The 19865-nt window shown below is 38.9% G+C and overlaps 1 long non-coding RNA gene across 1 annotated transcript in view; it reads left to right on the top strand.

Annotated features, from left to right (window-relative positions):
• The window catches only part of LOC104680823, a 98228-nt gene extending 93609 nt beyond the window's left edge, over nt 1-4619 (top strand). The window contains exon 3 of the long non-coding RNA XR_750512.2: nt 1652-4619. This is a non-coding gene — a long non-coding RNA (uncharacterized LOC104680823). The remainder of the gene's footprint in view (nt 1-1651) is intronic.
• The last annotated feature ends 15246 nt before the right edge of the window (nt 4620-19865 follow it).

Here is a 19865-nt window from a genome sequence, read left to right as displayed (position 1 = left end):
ATACCTCTACCATGGTTTCTTTACTCTCTCCCCAGCAGAATAAATCTGAATGTTTTAGACCTCAAGATGTCTGGCCTCAGTAAAAAATAGTTTTTTGATGGACTATGATATTCTACTCTTTAGAGTAAAGACTAAGCTGCTATAACTGAGAAACTCTAAATTAGAATAACTTTTTATTAGTTTGTTCTCAAGCTGCTACTAAAGACATACCTGAGACTGGGTAATTTATAAATGAAAGAGGTTTAATGGACTCACAGTTCAGCATAGCTGGGGAGGCCTCACAATTATGACAGAAGGCAAAATTAGAGCAAAGGCATGTGACAGCAGGCAAGAGAGGGCTTGTGCAGGGGAACTCCCATTTATAAAACCATCATGTCTCATGAGACATATTCACTACCACAAGGACAGTATGGGGGTAATCACCCCCATGATTCAATTGTCTCCACCTGGCCCCACCCTTGACATGTGGGAATTATTACAATTCAAGGTGAAAGTTGGAGCGGGGGGAGGTGGGGGGGGGGGTGGACACAGCCAAACCATATCAACTTTAATAAGATAAAAGTTTATTTTTCTCTCTCTGGTTGTGGAAGTCCTTTGTATAAAGTTAAAAGTTTTATTTAAGTTCTGGGTTTTCTTTTTTTCATATTTTTGAGTAAATATATATTGAGTATCTACTCTGTTCCAGGTGAAATGCTGGGGACTGGGCACACTCAAATTAATAAGGGTTCTTGTCCTCAAGAAGCTCAGGATCACTTTTTGTGTGGGTGTGCATGCATGCATGTTTTTGGGGGGCAGGTGTACAAATAAATAGCCTTTAAGTGTGATAATATTATATTGTTTACTGCATGCAGATTTTAATATCACCACACACACACACACACACACACACACACACATACACACAAATGGTTGTGTCAGTTAATGTAACTGGTAATCAGTACACAAGGTATATCAAACCATGATGTTGCACAACTTGAATAATATATAATTTTTATTCATCAATGAAATATTTTAAAATAAAAAAGAGAATAAAGGTGTAGTGGAGGTAGAAGGAAATGAAGGCCAAGTAGGGAATTAAAGATAGATCTTCAAAGAGATGTCAAAGAGATTAAAGTATTATTTTTATTATAATACATGTAATAATAAGTCATCTGGTCCTGAGAAGTATCTCTGTTTTCACCCTGTTTTGACTTGAAAGCAGGTATCAACAATTCTTTGCAATCGTCTTAAAGAATGTTTCTTACTATCCAGACAATAAGCCAGGCATGGTGGCTCACACCTATGAGCACTTTGGGAGGCCGAGGTGGGTGGATCATGAGGCCAGGAGTTTGAGACCAGCCTGACCAACATGGTGAACCCCATCTCTACTAAAAATACAAAAATTAGCCGGGTGTGGTGGAATGCGCCTGTAATCCCAGCTACTCCGGGGCTGAGGCAGTAGAATTGCTTGAACTCGGAAGGCGGAGGTTGCAGTGAGCCGAGATCGTGCCACTGTACTCCAACCTGGGCAACAGAGTGAGACTCCGTCTCCAAAAACAAAAACAAACAAACAAAAACTATAGCCAGCAATATTCATTTTACTGAGTATTTTGTAAGGGATGAGGGCAATTGGTATTGCATGGCTCATTCCACTATTATTCCTCTTTTTCAGCTCTCCAGTCCTGAAGTCAAAATGGAATGCATCTCTGCTCTTTCTCTGGGCATCAGCTAATTTTTTTGTTCTAGTTTTCCTTGTACTGAAATCTACAACACCCTCTCCCAGCCCCTCAACCAGCCTTTCTTCTGCAGAGCAACTTAGTTCTACTTAGCAACTGCAAACCTATTCACCTACATCTAAGAGTTTAGCAGTGTCTTTAAAGTATGGAATGGGCCATTATTTTACATTTTATTGAGATGACTACTTTTAAAAAATTGGTTGCTACCCAGAACTGTTTAGAACATTGCTTGCTTTAGTTGAGTGAGTGAAGCAAGATGTGATAACATAGGGCTGGGAGGCTAGGGTTGGGCAGTGTAGTAGCACATGATTTTGTTACTTGAGATTGCCTATAATTGTATACATTAGTGACCAGAGTGATATGAATCTCACAGGGGCTCTTGAAGTTCTGCTTCTTCCCTATTCCTTAATGCAATACAATATTTGGGTTCATCTTTTCAATTTTCCTGGAGAAATTAAATACTGTGCCATAATATAAAAATGAATAATTTGAAAGTAAAGGAAGGGGATGAATGGAGAGGAGGCAGGAAAACATTCTAGGTTAGAAAAAATGGCAGAAGCAATGTTGTGACATTGGAGTGATGGTGGAGCTGAGAATAGAATCGAGGATCTCTTCATACCATACTATGCATCTATCTTCACGAAATTAGTATGGCCAAATATTATATCAGCTCATTTCTGGTCGGGAAAAGCAGGATGAATGTGCCTTTCTAGCTGTCCTTGAGATGTAAATCTCCTGTAACATAGCTTCCCTAGTGGTCACCTCAAAGGCTTTGTTCTCTCCAAGATAGATGCTACAGAGTGGGACAGTACTTGGTGTGTGTGTGTGTGTGTGTCTGTCTCAATTTTTTTTTTTTATATATGACAAATTGAACTAGGGGCAAGAGAAGGATGGACAGAGGAGCCGATGATGGGGTGGCAGGTACTAAATATTTTCCAGGTGTAAGGAGCAGAGGAGGAAAGGGGAGAGTGGGTAACCCTTTTTCAGACCAATATTTAGTCCATTTTATGTTGCAAATATTAGCAAACCTACTCTAGCGTTCTTAAACAGTAGGGTTTTCATTACAATATAGTTGAGAGAGTAGGCTTAGGAGTAAGATTGCTTGATCCTGAGTAAGTTACTTATCTTGGTGTCTCAGTGTCTTCATTCCAGTTAAGTAAACATGTTTAAATTAAATTATATTAGTTAGTAAACATAAAGCACATAGAAAAGTGTTTGGCTTCTGGTTAGCTTTCAATAAGTGTTAACTATTATTTGTTATTATAATTTTAGCAAAACCAACCTCCAAAACCTGTGAAGTCAGTTTACAGAAAACCACCAGGAAAGGGGAAATAAGAAGATTCTTTACTTTGCTGTCATTTGATACACTTAGCATTTTAAATGACTATATGTACAGTACTAACTATGCCTTTCTACAAAACTATGTGTGTGCATATGAATTACAGGGCTTTCATTTGAAACTGAACTATCTGTGTGTGTAGTTACTTTAATCATACAACAAACCTACAAAATATTTAAGCATAAATTATCATGATGACTAAATACAGAAAAGCTGCTGTTACCAAAACCTGCACCCAAAATGACTGCACAGGATGGGTAATTGGATGGTGGTGTAAAGAATGCTCATGAGGACTAGGCTGCTGCTAATTAGACCTTCTGTGCCATTTAGACGTTATCCAAGCTTCAGAGAGTGCCCTGAAGGCAGTTGGACATTAGCCTTGTGGTTTTTGAGGGTAACCTACAGTTTGTCAGCACAGGGGTGGAGGTGAGCACCATGGGACTTTTCCCAGGCTGCTCTTTAACATACTGTAGTTTCAATCTTTAAGCCAATAAATGGAGGAGAGAGAAAGAAGGCAGACCGAAATTAGAGGAAAAAAGGGAAAGAAAGGGAAAGTGGAAGTCAGAATAATATTCATTAAATGTCTTCTTTGGGCCAGATATTTTTTAGGAACTTTCACATATTGTGCTTGCATCAACTCTGTGGGAAACGTATGATTATTGATTATACTATCCTCATTTGTAACAGACATTGTTGGGTGCCTATATAACAGCTATTTTTCTTCATTATTTTTCTTGCTGATAGTGCATTTTTTTTTTTTTAGTGTTTATTTCCCGGATAGAACTTATGTCTCTATCCTTCAGCAATAGGGGTAATTCTAAAAATTCATTATTTTGCAATTGCCCTTGAAAGGACATTTTTGGACATAACAACAGGTAAGATTCTAGCCAATGAAAGGTGATGAGAAGGTTGCTGAGAAGTTTCTGAGAAAAGTTTCTTTGTTCTTTAACAAATACCCGAGAAAGAGACAGGCCTTCTGCTGCTGTTCATGGTTGTACCTGCACAGGATGCCTGAAAAGGAGTAACCTTGGGTTCAGAAGAGGAGCCAGCATGAGGACAAAGCAGACACACTGAAGTACCACCTATCATTGAATTTTTGTGCAAGAGCATAAACATTCTCGTTGTTTAATCTTTCCATGGGAGACACTTTACTATGTGTAGCAAAGTAGTTCTAACTGATATACCATTTTCCATTTTATGAGAAAACTGATGTACAGAAAGGTTAAGAAACTTGCCTGCATTTACATGCATAATGAGGAGTAGAGAGAACAGGTTGTGCCTTCTAATATACAGACAAGATATGTCTCTTTTAAACAGCACATACATACACACTCCAATATGACAATTTCCATCATTTTTAAAAAAATAAGTGAAACAAAGACTCTAAAACTCTTTATTTAAATAATACATACATTACTGTCTTGGGATTTATTTTTATTTTTTTCAGCTATATTGAGATATAGTTGACAAATAAAATGGCATGAATTTAAGGTGTTCATTGTGATGATTTGATGTATCTATATATTGTGAAAAGACCACAATAAAGTCAGTTAACATATCTATTACTTCACCTTGTTACCATTTTTTTTTGTGGTGAGAACATTTAATATCTGTTCTCTTAGCAAATTTCACATATACAATACAGTATTGTTAATTATAGTCTGTGTTCCCTTTGACCCAACGTCTCCACATTTCCCCGACTTCCTAGGCCCTGCTAACCACCATTATATTTTGTTTCCATAAGTTTGACTTTTTCGGGTTCCACATATATGTGAGATTATACAGCATTTGTCTTTTTCTGTTCGACTTTTTTTATTTGTTGGATTTTTTTTTATTATTATACTTTAAGTTCTAGGGTACATGTGCACAACGTGCAGGTTTGTTACATAGGTACACATGTGCTGTGTTGGGTTGCTGCACCCATTAACTCATCATTTACATTAGGTATTTCTCCTAATGCTATCCCTCCCCTAGTCCCCTCCCCCCGACAAGCCCTGGTGTGTGATGTTTCCAGCCCTGTGTCCATGTGTTTTCATTGTTCAACTCCCACCTATGAGTGAGAACATGCGGTGTTTGGTTTTCTGTCCTTGTGATAGTTTCCTGAGAATGATGGCTTCCAGCTTCATCCATGTCCCTGCAAAGGACATGAACTCATCCTTTTTTATGGCTGCATATATTCCATGGTGTATATGCCACATTTTCTTAATCCAGTCTATCATTGATGGACATTTGGGTTAGTTCCAAGTCTTTGCTATTGTGAATAGTGCCACAGTAAACATACGTGTGCATGCGTCTTTACAGTACCATGATTTATAATCCTTCGGGTATATACCCAGTAATGGGATGGCTGAGTCAAATGGTATTTCTAGTTCTAGATTCTTGAGGAATTGCCACACTGTCTTCCACAATGGTTGAACTAATTTACACTCCCACCAACAGTGTAAAGCATTCCTATTTCTCCACATCTTCTCCAGCATCTGTTGTTTCCTGACTTTCTAATGATTGCCATTCTAACTGGTGTGAGATGGTATCTCATTGTGGTTTTGATTTGCATTTCTCTGATGACCAGTGATGATGAGCATTTTTTCATGTGTCTGTTGGCTGCATAAATGTCTTCTTTTGAGAAGTGTCTGTTCATATCCTTTGCCCACTTTTTGATGGTTTTTTTTTTTTTTTTTTTCTTGTAAATTGGTTTAAGTTCTTTGTAGATTCTGGATATTAGCCCTTTGTCAGATAGGTAGATTGCAAAAATTTTCTCCCATTCTGTAGGTTGCCTGTTCACTCTGATGGTATTTTCTTTTGCTGTGCAGAAGCTCTTTAGTTTAATTAGATCCCATTTGTCTATTTTGGCTTTTGTTGCCATTGCTTTTGGTGTTTTAGTCATAAAGTCTTTGCCCATGCCTATGTCCTGAATGGCATTGCCTAGGGTTTTTTCTAGGGTTTTTATGGTTTTAGGTCTTACATTTAAATCTTTAATCCATCTTGAATTAATTTTTCTATAAGGTGTAAGGAAGGATTCCAGTTTCAGCTTTCTATATATGACTAGCCAGGTTTCCCAGCACCGTTTATTAAATAGGGAATCCTTTCCTCATTGCTTGTTTGTGTCAGGTTTGTCAAATATCAGATGGTTGTAGATGTGTGGTGTTATTTCTGAGGGCTCTGTTCTGTTCCATTGGGCTATACATCTGTTTTGGTACCAGTACCATGCTGTTTTGGTTACTGTAGCCTTGTAGTATAGTTTGAAGTTAGGTAGCATGATGCCTCCAGCTTTGTTCTTTTTGCTTAGGATGGTCTTGGCAATGCGGGCTCTTTTTTGGTTCCATATGAACTTTAAATATAGTTTTTTCCAATTCTGTGAAGAAAGTCATTGGTAGCTTGATGGGGATCGCACTGAATCTATAAATTACCTTGGGCAGTATGACCATTTTCATGATATTGATTCTTCCTATCCATGAGCATGGAATGTTCTTTCATTTGTTTGTGTCCTCCTTTATGTCGTTGAACAGTGGTTTGTAGTTCTTGAAGAGGTCCTTCACATCCCTTGTGAGTTGGATTCCTAGATATTTTATTCTCTTTGTAGCAATTGTGAATGGGAGTTCACTCATGATTTGGCTCTCTGTTTGTCTGTTATTGGTGTATAGGAATGCTTGTGATTTTTGCACACTGATTTTGTATCCTGAGACTTTACTGAAGTTGCTTATCAGCTTATGGAGATTTTGGGCTGAGACAATGGGGGTTTCTAAATATAGAATCATGTCATCTGCAAACAGGGACAATTTGACTTCCTCTTTTCCTAATTGAATATCCTTTATTTCTTTCTCTTGCCTGATTGCCTTGGCCAGAACTTCCAACACTGTGTTGAATAGGAGTGGTAAGAGAGGGCATGCTTGTCTTGTGCCAGTTTTCAAAGGGAATGCTTCCAGTTTTTGCCCATTCAGTATGATATTGGCTGTGGATTTGTCATAAATAGCGCTTATTATTTTGAGATACGTTCCATCAATACCTAGTTTATTGAGAGTTTTTAGCATGAAGGGCTGCTGAATTTTGTTGAAGGCCTTTCCTGCATCTATTGAGATAATCATGTGGTTTTTGTCATTGGTTCTGTTTATATGATAGATTACATTTATTGATTTGTGCATGTTGAACCAGCCTTGCATCCCAGGGATGAAGCCCACTTGATCATGGTGGATAAGCTTTTTGATGTGCTGCTGGATTCGGTTTGCCAGTATTTTACTGAGGATTTTCGCATTGATGTTCATCAGGGATATTGGTCTAAAATTCTCTTTTTTTGTTGTGTCTCTGCCAGGCTTTGGTATCAGGATGATGCTGGCCTCACAAAATGAGTTAGGGAGGATTCCTTCTTTTTCTATTGATAGGAATAGTTTCAGAAGGAATGGTACCAGTTCCTCTTTGTACCTCTGGTAGAATTCAGCTGTGATTCTGTCTAGTCCTGGACTTTTTTTGGTTGGTAGGCTATTACTGATTGCCTCAATTTCAGGACCCGTTATTAGTCTATTCAGAGATTCAACTTCTTCCTGGTTTAGTCTTGGGAGGATGTATGTGTCCAGGAATTTATCCATTTCTTCTAGATTTTCTAATTTATTTGCCTAGAGGTGTTTATAGTATTCTCTGATGGTAGTTTGTATTTCTGTGGAATTGGTGGTGATATCCCCTTTATCATTTCTTATTGTGTCTATTTTATTCTCCTCTCTTTTCTTCTTTATTAGTCTTGCTAGCGATCTATCTATTTTGTTGATCTCTTCAAAAAAGTAGCTCCTGGATTCATTGATTTTTTGAAGAGTTTTTTTTGTCTCTATCTCCTTCAGTTCTGCTCTGATCTTAGTTATTTCTTGCCTTCTGCTAGCTTTGAATGTGTTTGCTCTTGCTTCTCTAGTTCTTTTAATTGTGATGTTAGGGTGTTGATTTTAGATCTTTCCTGCTTTCTCTTGTGGGCATTTAGTGCTATAAATTTTCCTCTATACACTGCTAAATATGTCCCAGAAATTCTGGTACATTGTGTCTTTGTTCCATTGGTTTCAAAGAACATCTTTATTTCCGCCTTCATTTTATTATTTACCCAGTACTCATTCAGGAGCAGGTTTTTCAGTTTTTATGTAGTTGTGTGGTTTTGAGTGAGTTTCTTAATCCTGAGTTTCAATTTGATTGCACTGTGGTCTGAGAGACAGTTTTTTGTAACTTCTGTTCTTTGAAACACTGAGGAGTGTTTTACTTCCAATTTTGTGGTCAATTTTAGAATAAGTGTGATGTGTTGCTGAGAAGAATGTATAATCTGTTGATTTGGGGTGGAGAGTTCTATAGATGTCTATTAAGTCTGCTTGGTGCAGAGCTGAGTTCAATTCCTGGATATCCCTGCCAACTTTCTGTCTGGTTGATCTGTCTAATGTTGACAGTGGGGTGTTAAAGTCTCCCGTTATTATTGTATGGGAGTCTAAGTCTCTTTGTAGGTCTCTAAGGAATTGCTTTATGAATCTGAGTGCTCCTGTATTGGGTGCATATATATTTAGGATAGTTAGCTCTTCTTGTTGAATCCCCGTACCATTATGTAAGGCCTTCTTTGTCTCTTTTGATCTTTGTTGGCTTAAAGTCTGTTTTATCAGAGACTAGGATTGTAACCCCTGCTTTTTTTCGTTTTCCATTTGCTTGGTAGCTCTTCCTCCATCCCTTTATTTTGAGCCTATGTATGTCTCTGCACATGGGATGGGTCTCCTGAATACAGCACACTGATGGGTCTTGTCTCTATCCAATTTGCCAGTCTGTGTCTTTTAACTGGGGGCAATTAGCCATTTACATTAAGGTTAATATTGTTATGTGTGAATTTGATCCTGCAATTATGATGCTAGCTGGTTATTTAGACTGTTAATTGATGCAGTTTCTTCATAGCATCGATGGTCTTTACAATTTGGCATGTTTTTGCAGTGGCTGGTACCGGTTGTTCCTTTCCATGTTTAGTGCTTCCTTCGGGAGCTCTTGTAAAGCAGGCCTGGTGGTGACATAATCTCTCAGCATTTGCTTGTCTGTAAAGGATTTTATTTCTCCTTCACTTAAAAAGCTTAGTTTGACTGGATATGAAATTCTGGGTTGAAAATTCTTTTCTTTAAGGATGTTGAATATTGGCCCCCACTTTCTTCTGGCTTGTAGGGTTTCTGCTGAGAGATCTGCTGTTAGTCTGATTGGTTTCCCTTTATGGGTAACCCGACCTTTCTCTCTGGCTGCCATTAACATTTTTTCCTTCATTTCAACCTTGGTGAATCTGATAATTATGTGTCTTGGGATTGCTCTTCTCGAGGAATATCTTTGTGGTGTTCTCTGTATTTTCTGAATTTGAATGTTGGCCTGTCTTGCTAGGTTGGGGAAATTCTCCTGGATAATATCCTAAAGAGTGTTTTCTAACTTGGTTCCATTCTCGCTGTCACTTTTGGGTACACCAGTTAAACGCAGATTTGGTCTTTTCACATAGTCCCATATTTGTTGGAGGCTTCGTTTGTTTCTTTTTACTGTGTTTTCTCTAATCTTGTCTTCTTGCTTTATTTTATTAATTTGATCTTTAATCACTGATATCCTTTTTTTCACATGATTGAATTGGCTATTGAAGCTTGTGCATGCATCATGACGTTCTCGTGCTGTGGTTTTCAGCTCCATCAGGTCATTTAAGGTCTTCTCTACACTGTTTATTCTACTTAGCCATTCGTCTAATCTTTTTTCAAGGTTTTTAGCTTCCTTGCAATGGGTTAGAACATGCTCATTTAGCTTGGAGAAGTTTGTTATTACTGACCTTCTGACTTGTCAAACTCATTCTCCATCCAGTTTTGTTCTGTTGCTGGAGAGGAGCTGCAATCTTTGAGGGAGAAGAGGTGCTCTGGTTTTTGGAATTTTCAGCTTTTCTGCTCTGGTTTCTCCCCATCTTTGTGGTTTTATCTACCTTTGGTCTTTGATGTTGGTGACCTACAAATGGGGTTTTGGTGTGGATGTCCTTTTTTTGTTGTTGTTGATGTTGATGCTATTCCTTTCTGTTTGTTAGTTTTCCTTCTAACAGTCAGGTCCCTCAGCTGCAGGTCTATTGGAGTTTGCTAGAGGTCTATTCCAGACCCTGTTTGACTGGTTATCACCAGCAGAGGCTGCAGAACAGCAAATATTGCAGAACAGTAAACACTGCTGCCTGATCCTTCCTCTGGAAGGTTAGTCCAAGAAGGGCCTGTGTGAGGTGTCTGTCGGCCCCTAATGGGAGGTATCTCTTAGGCCACACAGGGGTCAGGGACCCACTTGAAGAGGCAGTCTGTCCATTCTCAGAGCTCGAATGCCATGCTGGGATAATCAATGCTGTCTTCAGACCTGTCAGACAGGGACATTTAAGTCTGCAGAAGTTGTCTGCTGCCCTTTGTTCTGCTAAGCCCTGCCCACAGAGGTGGAGTCTAGAGAGGCAGTGGGCCTCGCTGAGCTGCGGTGGGCTCCGCCCAGTCTGAGCTTCCTGAAAGCTTTGTTTACTACTCAAGTCTCAGCAATGGGGGATGCCTCTCCCCCTGCCAGGCTGCAACATTGCCTGTTGATCTCAGACTGCTGTGCTAGCAGTGAGCTAGGCTCTGTAGGTGTGGGACCCACTGAGCCAGGCACAGGAGGGAAACCTCTGGTCTGCCGGTTGCTAAGACTGTGGGACAAGAGCAGTGTTTTGGCAGGAGTGTACCATTCCTCCTGGTACAGTCTGTCATGGCTTCCCTTGGCTAGGAAAGGGAAATCCTCTGACCCCTTGTGCTTCCCTGGTGAGGCGTGATGCCCTGCCCTGCTTCAGCTTGCCCTCTGTGGGCTGCACCCACTGTCCAGTGAGTCCCAATGAGATGAACCAGGTACCTCAGTTGGAAATGCAGAAATCACCCGTCTTCTGTGTCAATTTTGCTGGGAGCTGTGGACCAGAGCTGTTCTTATTTGGCCATCTTGGAGGCCTCTGACAATTTTCATCTTTGAACTGGAAATTTAATCCATTTATACTTATTGTAATTACTGATATATCTGTTTTTGTTGTTTTGGTCATTATTTCACTTTGTTCCAATTTTTGTGTTTTTTAAAACATGCTTTTTACTTAAGAAAATAGACATCTATATCTTCCTCTAAACAAAGTAAGAATTCTACATACTTTTAGAATCATAAAACTCTCTTCCTGCTTTTCTCCATCTCAATTCTACCATGTCAATATTATCTAGAAATTTAAATATAAGTTATTTGGATAAAAGACATAGTGACAGATTCTTAATGCTCAGGTTTTTGTTTTTGTTTTTAATCAGGATAGCAATAGTCAAAATAATTTTGTATTTTGTTTAATGCTCAGCTCATTTAACTTTTGTATCTAACAAACATTTGAAAACATATACAGTACTTTAAAGAATATTTTGTAACACACTTAAATCTACTAACATATCAGCAACAGGGATTTAATTAGTTTTTGTTGTTGCTGTCATCCTGTTATTTCTTCCTTCTTGATTTTACGTCTTCTGCAAACAAGCTTCTCTAACTCTACGTCTCCACCAAATGAGGTACTTCTGCATCTACTTCTGCTCAGAGAACTGCCTAGGTGGTCCACCAAGGTGAGAAGATTCCTACTGTGTCACCAGAGTATCTCTGGTTTTTGTGTTTAGACAATGGATAATTTAATTTGTTGATGTTATGGAGACATAGTGGATAAATGGGACAACATTTTAGAAGAGTTGGTCCAGAGCCTGAGCAGTTAAGCAGTGGCTCAGCTGTCTATGCTTTAGAAGGGTTTATAAAGTTGAGAGGGAAAACGTTGCAGTAGATTACAAAGGATCTAACTGAAATGTAATATTTCCTTAAGTTATAAATGTAGTGTATTAGCTGTTGCTGCACAAAAAATAATCACAAACATCTTAGTTGCATACAAAAAAGTCTTTCTTTCCTTCCTTCCTTCCTTCCTTCCTTCCTTCCTTCCTTCCTTCCTTCCTTCCTTCCTTCCTTCCTTCCTTCCTTCCTTCCTTTCTTCTTTCCTTCTTTGATGGAGCAATCTCAACTCACTGCAACCTCCGCCTTGCGAGTTCAAGCGATTCTCCTGCCTCAGCCTACTGGGTAGCTGATATTACAGGTGCCTCCACACCCATCCTTCTTTCTTATGCATCTATGTATAGGTCAGGTGGAATAGCTCTTCAGATCTCAGGTAGGCTTCCTCATGCATTGAAGAACTGTTTAACCTAGAGAGGACTCAGCTGGTTGATTCTGTCTTTCACTGCAGTTTTGTACGTTGGTTAGGCAGTTCTGTGTCAAGTATCTGTCATCCTCCTTAGACCAGTGGGCCAGTCTGGGCATGCTTTCCCTATGGTAAAGGAAAATACATTAAGAGCCGTGAAGAAACATGAGGCCTCTTAAGGCCTAGGCTCAGAACTGGCACGTGACCACTTTTGCCCGTATTTGTTTGGCCAAATCAAGTCATATGGCTGAGTCCAAAGCCTGGGGTTGGAGGAATACATTGTACATTTGCAGGAGGAACTACCAAGTCACAAAGTAAAAAGTATGGATCCAAAGGCAAAACTATGGAGACAGTAAACGAATCAATGGTTGCCGGTGGAGTGAAGGTGGTGGGGAAAAGATGAACAGGCAGAGCACAAGGGATTTTTAGGGCAGTAAAAATATACTCTGTATGATGCTATAATGGTGGATATATGTTGTTATACATTAGTTCAAACCCAGAGAACATACAACAGCAAGGGTGAACCCGAATGTAAACAATGAACTTGGGTGATTATGATGTGTCAATGTAGGTGCTTTGATTGTAACAAATGTACCTCTCTGGTGGGGGATGTTGATAATGTGAGAAGCTATTCATATGTGGGGCATAGATTATATGGAATATCTTCCTTTTGAGTTTGTGTGAACCCAAAACTGCTCTAAAAAAATAAAGCTTTCTGGCCCAGCATGGTGGCTCACACCTATAATCCCAGCATTTTGGGAGGCCAAGGAGGGTGAATCTCTTGAGCCTGGGAGTCCAAGACCAGTCTGGGAAACATGGCTAAACCCCGTCTCTCCAAAAAAAAAAAAAAAAAAAAAAATTAGCTGAGCATGGTGGTACACACCTGTGGTCCTAGCTACTCAGGATGTTGAGGTGGGAGGATTGCCTGAGCACGGGAGGCTGAGGCTGCAGTGAACTGTCATCACACCACTATACTCTAGCCTGGGCAATAGTGAGACCCTGTCTCAAAAAATATAAATATATAAAATAAGATAAAGTCTTTTCAAAATCCAAAAAGTGTGAATCAAGAAGCAGTGAAAAACTGGGGATACTAATTGAGTTTGCCACAACAACAAACCATAGAAGTTCAGGCAGTATCAATGGCTTTGCCACCAATAGAAATCAAAGATATTGTGATATCACATTATAGTTGTTTCAGATGTCTCAAAATATTATTTTTGCTAATCACAACATTGATATTGGGATTGTTATTAATCCCAATGTGGTTAGACTGCCAAGGATCAAGGTCTGCCTGTCTGCAGATACTCAGTGATATAGTTGGTCAACAGTTGGACATCTCTCTGCCTAGTGGTTATTTCAGCACCAAACACTGAGGTCAACCTAGACATCTATGTTGTTCTCTAGTATTCTTTTTTTGGTATGTGAAGATTTGTTTATTGCTATGTGGAAAGAGGTAAGATAAGGACCATCCCAAAGTTTAAAGTTCCTGTTCAAATGAAGACCAACATTTACAGTCTTCATTTACACTGCTGTCTTTAAAAATAAAAATTAACTTTAACTTGCCTATGCCTTTGTAATCTTTTATTTTACACATTTAAAAACATTATTCTGACAAGGCATTTCATAAGCTTCATGCTAGCGCCAAAGGGTCCCATGACACAAAGGGTTGAAAAAGCCTCTACTATATATGCTTATTATCATCTAGCTCTTCTTAGAGACTCATTCTTTATACAAACCAACCTGCTACAGCTGTATTATGGGCTATTCAGCCAGAGTATTCAGTGGGCAGGAACATGGCCTGACTCCTTACTGGACACACAGTGTGAAACTAATTCCTAAGGGAAAATAAACCTGACAAAAGAGTGAATAGTAGAGGCTGTGTGGTCTTCTGCCCCACCCTCACAGACAGATTCTCTTGCAGGGATAATCTTATAAGTTTCAGGCTTTTAAATTTTTTTCTTTTTTTTTTTTTGTTTAAATATTTTCTTTTAACTGACTGGTGTCAGAAATGGGATCTGAGGTAGAACCTTAGTGACTCTCAGGAGGACTAAGTGACCAAATGAAGGTACCAACCATGCCCAACTGTGCCCATTGATCTCTTGTAGCAACTGAGATTGTGATTGAATTCTCTTTCAGATTTCAAGTTCCACAAATTTGTATTTTGAACTTTCTGAGTTTATTTGGACATTTAAAAATTTGGACTGGGCTTGGAAGTCATGACAGAAATAGGACTGGGTTCTGTAGGGAGACCTCAGGTGTCTGACTGGGTCAGACAGAAACTGAACTGGGTTCAGTAGGTAAGTGAGGTTACCAGAAGACAGAGAATCATAGGTTCCTCTGGATCCAAGGAGTCTAGAACTCCTGCATCTGGAACTCTAGCCAATTTAATGTTTAAGCACTCTGGACCCAGAACTGTACTTTTCCAAAAAAAAAAAAAAAAAAAAAAGATAAACCTTACCAAAGGTAACCTACAATTACAGTGACCACAGTGGGAAAGTTTTAACCTGATGCCGGAAGTCAGGGACCCCTTACAGAGGGACCAGCTGGAGCCGTGGCAGAGGAACATATATTGTGAAGATTTCATGGACATTTATCACTTCCCTAATAATACTCTTATAATTTCTTACACCTGTCTTTACTTTAACCTCTTAATCCCATCATCTTCATAAGCTGAGAATGTATGTCATCTCAGGACCACTATTGTACAAACTGATTGTAAAACATGTATGTTTGAACAATATGAAATCAGTGCACCTTGAAAAAGAACAGAGTAACAGCAGTTTTCAGGGAAAAAGGGAAGATAACCATAAGGTCTGACTGCCTGCAGGGTAGGGCAGAATAGAGCCATATTTTTCTTCTTGCAGAGAGCCTATAAATGGACATGCAAATAAGAGAGAGATTGCTGAGTTCTTTTCCCAGCAAGGAATACCCTGGTGAAGGAATGCATTCCTGAGGGGAGGTCTATAAATGGCTGCTCTGGGACTGTCTGTCTTATGCGGTTGAGATAAGGACTGAAATACGTCCTGGTCTCCTGCAGTACCCTCAGGCTTACTAGGATTGGGAAATTCTAGCCTGGTAAATTTTGGTCAGACCAGTTCTCTGCTCTAGAACCCTGTTTTCTGTTAAGATGTTTATCAAGACAATATATGCACAGCGGGACATAGACCTTTATCAGTAATTCTAATTTTGCCTTTGCCTTGTGATCTTTATTCCCCTTTGAAGCATGTGATCTTTGTCACCTACTCCCTGTTTGTACACCCCCTCCCCTTTTAAAATCCCTAATAAAAACTTGCTGGTTTTGCGGCTCAGGGGGCATCATGGACCTACCAACATGTGATGTCACCCCCGTCGACCCAACTGTAAAATTCCTCTCTTTGTACTCTTTCTCTTTATTTCTCAGACCGGCCAACACTTAGGGAAAACAGAAAGAACCTACGTTGAAATATTGGGGGTGGGTTCCCCCAATATTAACCTAGACAAAATTGTTCACTTGTGAGCTGCTTTAGAAAAGAGGATCCAAAATGCTTCAGAAACAAAGGAATCCTTTTTTTTTTTAAACTGGTACTGAGAGCTTTCCAAAAGATTGAATGAATACAAAATTGTCACTCTAAAAGACTCTTTACAAAAGGTGAACAGGCACATGTCTTTATAGTAGTTACAACAGTTGTAGGGACCAAGAAGATCTCCTTGTATATATTTTAAACCAAAACCAAAGAATCCCAAATGAAGGAATCCTGTGCCCTAAGACATTTGCCTTTATTATAAACAGCCAGGCCGTTGGAAAAAAAAGTATCAATTTTTACACCAGGCATCTGACGGACCCATTCCTTTTGGCTTGGACTGATTCCCGACTAGAGGAAGCCTCCAAAGGCTTCACTCCTGGGACAATAATCAACTAATCTTTCAGAAATTAAAAAAAAAAAATATTTCTTTGGTAGGGATTTAAAATCAAGTCTTAAAGATCCTCATGTCTAATTGACTATTTCCAGAAAAATACTTGTAAGAATTATTGGTCTCTATTTTTTTTCTATTTGATCTGATGGAAACCTCTCTCTCTGCTTGGAACTTCTCAGTTGATTAAAACCCCTATTCTCAAACCCCTGCAGACTGTATGATCTGCCAACTATGTCCACCTTTTTCTTGTTGTCATGATCTTTGGTATGCCCCAAAACTCTTGGAAAAACAACAACAACAACAACAACAACAACAACAAGACAACTGGTTTGTCATTCGATCTTGAAAACAAACAAACAAACAAACAAGAAAAGAACAAACCAGTCTCTAACAATAAGGCAAGATTAGAAATATCCATGTTAAGTCCAGGTGTACAAAATGCTTGTCCTAGCCTTCCATAGGCTCCACCCACTCAATATGCTAGTGAAAAGACACAAACTTTGTTTTTGGGAAAGAATGGATAGGCCCTTGGAAGAGTAGATGGTGGTTTGTGACAAAGTCAGTCGGTGGTGGACTTCTGGCCTCCTCTCCTGTGATTTTGGGATTTTCTACATGGACCCTTTGGATGTTTCCATCTGGAAACTTCTCCTTGCAGAGAGAGAGATATTAAACTAATTGGGCTTATTTTATGTATTAAATTATATGGGAAGCATTGTCAAATAAGTAATGCTAAACCTCCATTGAGTTATATTTGTATGATTATTTTATTAATATGTGCTTCAGAAATTCTATGAAATTCATAGAAATCTAATCATCCTGATATAACACTATCAGTCTTAATTCTAGTTATTATCTTAAAATGTTGTATGCAGCAATAACCAAATTTCCTTGTCAATTACATAATCATTGTAATTATCTCTCATTAGATCTTTAAAAATGGCCACTTAAATTATATGGTTTTGTCATTCGCAGAGGGATAATTGTTTACTCTGGTATCTTCCTAAGAAACTGTACACCTAAATTGTTTTGTCTTCAAGGAGATTCATAGAAAGAACTCTAACAAGTTTCTGATAACTTTAAGATCATACCATTAAACTAGGTAAGAATTCCCAGAACTCTAATGAAGAATCTGGTTCATAAAACTGCTAATCCAACATCAAGCAGAACAATAATTAATTAAATGCCAAGAAAATTCTTTGGCAGATTTTTATGCTAAATCAGCCAGTACTGAAATTGTTAAGATAGGCAATTTAAATGAACACCATAAGATTGATCCAAGTCAAATTATATCTATGATAATATCTTATTTGAGATGGAGTCTTGCTCTGTTGCCCAAGGCTAGAGTACAGTGGTGCCGATTTTCGCTCACTGCAACCTCTGCCTCGTGGGTTCAAGTGATCCTCCTGCCTCAGTCTCCTGAGTAGCTGGGATTATAGGCACATGCCATCACACCTGGCTAATTTTGTATTTTTAGTAGAGATGGTGTTTCACCATGTTGGCCAGGCTGGTCTTGAACTCCTGGCCTCAAGTGATCTGCCTGCCTCGGCCTCCCAAAGTGCTGGGATTACAGCCCTGAGCCACCACATCCAGCCTGATAATCTATTTAATAAACAGTGCCGTGTACCTGAATTGGTATTTAAGAGGATGTAAATCCGGTATTAAGCATAATCTATTGGAGAGCTTGGATGGCCATCTGGTCCTTCCTGAGTCCTTAAAGCTTTCATTATTAAAATGCTTGTCACTATTGGAAATGCTCTATAACTCATCATGGAATAGAAAAAATGATCCAAATTATGGAAAATTATTGGTGTGGTGACTGTTCAAAAATTGCTAAAATGGTTTATAACCAATGTTTGGTCTGTCAAATCCATAATCCCAAGAAGACAATCAAAAATTCAGGTGGTAAATTTCTGCTACCGGATGGGCCATTTGAACATTTATAAAGGGATTTTATCCAATTGTCACCTTCCATGGGATATGAATATGTTCTTGTAATGGTCTATGTTCTCTGGTCACATAGACGCTTTCCATACAGGAAGACCAATATTATAACAATAGCTAAAATATTATCAGAACTGTGTTTCCTTTATATTGCTGGAGAAATCTTCAGCAATAGAGGTACCCATTTTGCTAGAAAAGTTATAAAGCAAATAAGGTGTTATGAACACATTGGCATTATCATTGTCCCTATTACCCTTGGTCTTCTGGAAAGTTTGAAAGGAAAAATGGCATCTTAAAACTGAAATTGGGAACATTAACTAAATAGATTGGATTGCCTTAGCTACAGGTATTACTATTGGCCTTGATGGCAATCAGATCCACCCTCAGTGGAAAACATACATTGATCCCTTATGAAATAGTCAATGGAAGGTCTATGCCCCTAATAATAGGACCTCTCAGTCTCCTAAACTCTGATATGACTAAATTCTTCAAGGTTTTAATTTTTAAAGCAAAGTATATTTTCAGCAGATAAAGGAAGATTTTCATGATTCACTGACTGAGGATAATCAAATCCTTCATAATCTAGAACCTAGACATTGGGTCTTTGGAAAGGACATCAGAGAAAGACTGCCATTAAGCTCCATTGGAAGAGACCATGTCAAGTTCTTTTCTGCAGCAAACGATCAGGGTCTCAAGTCTTGGATCTATATCTCTCAACTCAAAAGAGCTCCTCCAGACTCCTGGAACTGTATACCTATTGGAGACTCTAAGGTAAAGCTGACCAGGGAAGATTTCCCCCAGAAGGAAATGGCAGCCTAGACATCGACAGCTTTCCTAAGACTGTGGATCAAGATTTCTCTGCCATCATGAAAGGCTTGTCTTTTCCCTTTCTTCCCAATTTCCTGCTGTCCCAGTCCCTTCCTTTTACTTACAGGAAAATCCATGGGACCATAATCTGTGGATGACTTTAGCTAAGTCTTATGCTCTAGTACAGAAACAGAGCAATTGTTGGGTTTATGAAGATAAGCTAGTTTCCACTGAGGAAAGATTCCAGTGGCATTCCTGGAGGCTCACTCTTGGTATTAGTGGGGTACTGGTAGTATGGAATTTGAAAGTAATCCATAAATTGAGAAAAATCTTGGGTTTAACCAACCAGTCCCCCCAGGGGTTCAGGTAAGTAGAAGTCATCTTCTGAAAACACTTAATAAAACATCATGCAGTTTTAGATCCTGTTTATTTAAACACCGCCACCAAATACATAAAGGAAATTTCTCAGAGCAAAGAAACATATGACATGTTTATAGGAGCAGCAAACCACTGGTTTGCAGGCAAGCTTGGCTTTTCCAAGGTGTTCTAAACTTTATGCTCTTCTAATGGGTCTCCAGATTACTATGACTTGTGTTAACAAGATAATGACAACATTGGATACCTCTTTAAATCAGCTAACTGCAGTTCTTAATCATTATCACATCCTGAACAAAAACTATGACCAATTGTACTCAAATGTTTCGAGCTGCCTATGTCTGAACTTTGATTTGGATCAAACTGATTTGGTTCAGAGGCTCCTGTTAGGGAGTACACCTCAGGCTTTTGGTATTTTTGGTATTGTCCTCATAATAGGTCCCCTGGTGTACTGTCTCCTTTCAAGTCTTAAATATATGTATGCAGCCATCCACTGAGTATTGAATTGTCTCACTTTGACTAGATCATCAAGAACATAAAGAATTATTCAACTGATGTGATGTCATGACTTGTGAATTTCATGCTG

The sequence above is a fragment of the Rhinopithecus roxellana genome, chromosome 10 (assembly GCF_007565055.1).
Source record: "Rhinopithecus roxellana isolate Shanxi Qingling chromosome 10, ASM756505v1, whole genome shotgun sequence".
Lineage (NCBI taxonomy): Eukaryota > Metazoa > Chordata > Mammalia > Primates > Cercopithecidae > Rhinopithecus > Rhinopithecus roxellana.
Note: the sequence above shows the minus strand (reverse complement) of the source record. Positions and strands in the feature narration are given on the sequence as shown.